Raw genomic sequence first — 4,843 nt, forward strand, 5'->3', positions numbered from 1 at the left:
CAGAACGAAGCGTCAGACGATACTATTTACGATGGGTGACCCTTGCACAGTACTTGCGTACAGTGCTGCCCGTCCTCTTTCTCACTTACACATGCGCGTTTGACGATTTGAGCGGTAATAAACAAACAGCATCAAAGCTCGCAAAAGATGCAGTGCCAGTAAGATTAGCCTCAGCCCGACGTACTATTTTGACAACACATTGGCGAGACCCACTCGGCGCTGAAAAAAAAAAAGTGAAACCACACTGTTGTGCTAGCTATTCCTGTATATAACGTGTTCTCGTTATTGTGCTCAATGTCCTTGTGTTCGTGCCTGCGCGCCGATCTTTTTACGATGAATTCCGACCATTTAGCTCAACTTTCAGTTCAGCTAAGCTCGTGTGTTCTGGGAAAACACCATTTACGGTATCACGTTGAAAAGGAAACTTGGTTCATGTTTCAAAAGAGATTGCAGTGACAAACACTTCAGTTGAGTAACTGTTGGCGAATAAGGAAAGCCTTAGCCTGAATCCAACATTTCAGCAAGTGAACATTCCTGTAAAGGTTGTCATGGAAGACAAGTTTCGAGAAGTGAGCTACCCTTGCTCGCCCACTGTTTATCAACTGACGTATGTGATAGCGGATGCCTGCGCGTGTTCCTGAAAGCACTCATTTATAAATAAAAAAGAATGATGTACCAGTGGACAGCACCGACAATAGACTGCACATGATGTGTGCGCGCACAATAGAGACATTTGGATCAGTAGTATACTAGACAGCTAGGAAGTGCTGGAAGTAATAGTAGCAATGTTGGAAAAATGGGCAGTGAGTAATCATTTCTGTCAAATGTGTATAATTAGCTTCTTTGTTTAATTGCTATGTTTCGCACTGAAAAATAAATTAGTCCATTTTTTCTGGTGCCAATGGTGCATAGTCGTGAAAGACACTGCTTAAACGATGGACGATTGCAGAAGCTGAATTTACATTTTCATTCTTCACTAGCTCCTAACTGTCTGCCTCACTCTTAACACGGGTGTCACACAAAACTAATAAGGCGGCAATAGGGGCTAGATGGCATGTCTTCATGCTTGTGATGCGCTGCAGGTAGACACGGACCAGAAAAAACGAGAACAACACAGGGTGATGCGCAACACCTTGTGCTGTTCTCGTTTTTTCTGGTCCGTGTCTACCTGCAGCGCATCACAAGCATGAACACAAAACTAGCCTTTTTTCGATATATAGCTCACGCCAATATCAAAGAAATAGCAGTTATTACACATTCAAATCTTCAACATGCACAAACACTGGCCAACTCTATTGAACTCTGATTGTATATATTGAGTGCACTCATTTATTTTTCTGTTAAAAATAAACATACTTTTAAAAACTCCGTGTCATGTGTCAGGTCTGTTATCTAGAACAAATATTATTTGCTACTTGTCTGTGGTTCCACTTCACATACATAACAAATTGCTTGCACAAATGCAACGGTGCTGTACCCTCTTTTCTGGATGCGTCTGTTTACATATCATCCCATTAATGTATTGGCGAAGTTCATTGAATAAAACTAAAGACTAAATTTTCAAATGCTTTACAAATTCAACAGCCTGTTTCATAGAACACTGCCCAAAATGTCCTTATGCACATTCTTCTATTCTCCTACTCCCATCATCAAACGTTATTTATTCCAGAGTAGCGACCCGGAAACTATTCTCCAGGTGACCACTACACGAAATGCCTTGTTTAATGAAGGCACGAGTGTTTGCACACAGTTTTCTATTTTAGAACCTTCACAATGTCCCTCCCTACAAGCAATCAGTACACGTACATAACTCTTTGTTTCAGCACTACTGTAGCTTTCCCTGCCATTGCTTTCCAACAGCCTCCACAATTGCAGCAAACTATATTCACTGGGAAGAACAAGTGCTGCTAAATGTACACTACTACTGGCCCACTTGCTACCAAGTTACATGTGATACTCTATGCAAAGTTTCACACGTAGATTAAAGTACAGTATGTGCACCCCATCACATGCACTATCCAAGAAATTTGAAGCCAGCACATTTCCTCTAAACTGAGTAATTCATGAAGCAAGAAGCAACAATTTGTGGACCCAATTTTGTACTGCTTCAACATGCCGTACACTATCACTGCTTTTCAGTATAAGGCTTGCATTTGTCCGCCTGGTAAACTTTGGTGGTGGATAGGCGACTCTTGAGCTTCTTACGACTTGGTGTGGGTAGCTTGGAAACCAATGATCTCTCTTTTGTCCAGTTTCCTGAGAAGAAAAAAATTGAGTCATGAGAAAAAGCAAGAAAGAAATGATGAAAGAAAAAAAATTGGTTCAATAAGTAAAGTGTCCACAACCATACCTTGTGAGGATTTGGGACGACGAATTTACTTTCTGTAGTGGAACATCCTCTGCTGACTTGAGGTAGGTTCAGAGATAAAGCATCCGAGCGGGTGCTGATATGAGCAGTTTCTTGGAGGCTGTGGTTGGGTTGGAAGAAGAAAAAAATAATGATTACTGTGGTAGAAGCGTGAGTGGACTTGTGATTCATGTCTGAGAAGAATGTATATGAGAGCACTGCATGAGAAAAATAGTGTGCACATAACATTGCTTTGTTGTTGTTTTAGTGGTGACCTTCAGTGGACCGTGTCTGACCAAGCCTCAATTAGAGGATACTAAGTTAGTTAATTTCCCAACTCTATAAACTACATGGTATGTGCAAATGTAATATGTATGATTGTAAACTTACGAAAATGTATAAATGCATATACATACTATAAGTTCACTTGGCTCTACCATGCATTGGACTTATGAGCATTTATCTCAGAAGACTAATTTCTGCAGAAATAGGTAAAACTTATGCTGTGATCTGTGCTACAAAGTTTAGCAGTAAAGATATTTTTTGCAAAAGTGAGAACGAAGTAAATAATCTTAGAAAATGTCATTGTAATCCACAAGCGGTGCATCCGATCAGCTGGACGAGTCGTAAAACCTTTTGAAATGACAAAAACCGTAGCGCATGAAAAAAAAAAGCTATGTTCAAATGCAAAGCAGTGCATTTTCACTCACCGGTGCGCACACCCACATGGTGCATGGTTATTCCGTTTTCGTAGGTAGTCTCCAAGCTCCTTGCTGGCATTGAATTTTCACGCTGGCAGCCGGTGAAGCGCCGCAGCTGACGTGATTCACAGGCTTTAGACACGTTCGCTTTGTGGCAGCAGCATGTAAAATTTGGCGCACAAACTCGCATTGCTATATCAAAACTGATTTAAAACGGAGCTGCGTAACGCCGATCAAAGAAAACGACCGCGGTACAATTTGAATGAAATAACCGACCGAAGCGCAATCGATGCCAATGGGCTGCTGCTTTTCGAGCGTCAATGTAATCTCAATACTTGTCCTCAAACAATCAAGCTCTTGTATTAACTCTAGAAGTAACACAAAAACTGGTCCCTACTAGCTGTATGCAAAATGACACGGTAACTAAGATTTTAACAATCTTCTGATACATTCTGAAATAAAATTTTTGGCTGCGTTGAGCGCCCCTAACACGGAAAATGCGAACTAACTTATCCGACCGCTAAAAGAGGAGTTAGTAGCTCCACTCCCCGCGCATATCGATGGAACTCGCCGCGGTTGATTTTTTCGCCCTCTGCGGCGATCACTGGAACTTGAGACTTTCCGGGGCCTGGTAATACTGCTAATACAATGTCAGATACTTTATCACCATTACAGACTCACGGGAACTGTTTGGGCAAGAGGCGTTTTAGATTCTGTTTTGCTTTCTTGTGATTACAAACAGTCGCCGTTGTAGCGCTGGGTGGGTCACAGATCTGACGCAGTTATTTGGGCGAGTGCAGTGACATATTTAAAAAAAAAACGTACATAAGTTAGGTATGCATTTGAAACACCCATCTTTTATGCCCTATCTAATGACAGCAAAATTATACCTCACGAAATTTATGAACATGTCTCCCCTACACAATCAGATGCTTGGCTTCTCTTCTTCCTGCGCAGTTTTCGCAATGACAATCAACGAAATTGTTTAGCTATTGGCGGCGAGGACGACCAATAGGTGGCAGCACCGTCGCCCCGTTAGTGTAGATACGGGTTTCGTGCGGTGTGTGGAAGTGTGCGGGGCTGCTGTTTTCACATCGTGATTCTGTGTTCCGTATCCGCAGAAAGCTCTTCGTTTTCGATGGTGAGGTTTTGTTCGGTGCCACAATGCCGCACATACTGCACAGAGCCAGAGATAAGCTTCCATTTCTATCCCACCGACGCGGAACGTCGCCGACTGTGGCTCGTCAGGCTTCGTAACGGCAAGACGCCTTCCAAGTACGCGATGGTGCGCAGCAAGCACATTGACAACGGTGCATTCAAGCGTTCACGGACGAGAAAGGATGGTGAGTAGTGAGCGATAACTTCGGTACTGTGTGCATTTGTACTCATTGCTGCTGTGCACTACGAGCGTGGAGACGGTTGCAGTAAGCGAACGCTCGGCAAAACTTCGCCAGGGGCGCCAGTCATGATTCCCCTGTGCTTTGATTGTCGTACACTTCCGCAAGCAAATTAATCGAGAATCAATCGAGAAAGAATAAGAAAATCAATTCACGAAATGTATTGCCCTTCATGTATACAATCTGTGCTGCGAATGCAATGTTAGCTCGCGCTTAGCTACGAGTCTGTTTAAACGAGTGTCCCCGAGACCTATTGTAGTTTGCGCATGTTCCGTTGTGTTTACAGAGATAACAGAACACTTCTCAGTGTTCAGTAGGGTAAATACGAGCACCGAAAGGCGGCAAGTGTGTATGCATGATCTGGTGCATAGCAGAGGCGTAGCCAGAAATTTTTTTCG

The 4,843-nt window shown here is 42.8% G+C and overlaps 1 long non-coding RNA gene across 1 annotated transcript; it reads right to left on the minus strand.

Annotated features, from left to right (window-relative positions):
- Positions 1–1,829: 1,829 nt before the first annotated feature.
- On the minus strand, positions 1,830–3,465 carry LOC125759319 (uncharacterized). Its single transcript, XR_007416886.1, has 3 exons — positions 3,058–3,465; positions 2,351–2,468; positions 1,830–2,256 (listed from the first exon to the last, which is right to left on the minus strand). It is a non-coding gene; the product is annotated as an uncharacterized LOC125759319 (long non-coding RNA).
- Positions 3,466–4,843: the final 1,378 nt, after the last annotated feature.

This window comes from Rhipicephalus sanguineus, chromosome 7, assembly GCF_013339695.2.
Source record: "Rhipicephalus sanguineus isolate Rsan-2018 chromosome 7, BIME_Rsan_1.4, whole genome shotgun sequence".
NCBI lineage: Eukaryota > Metazoa > Arthropoda > Arachnida > Ixodida > Ixodidae > Rhipicephalus > Rhipicephalus sanguineus.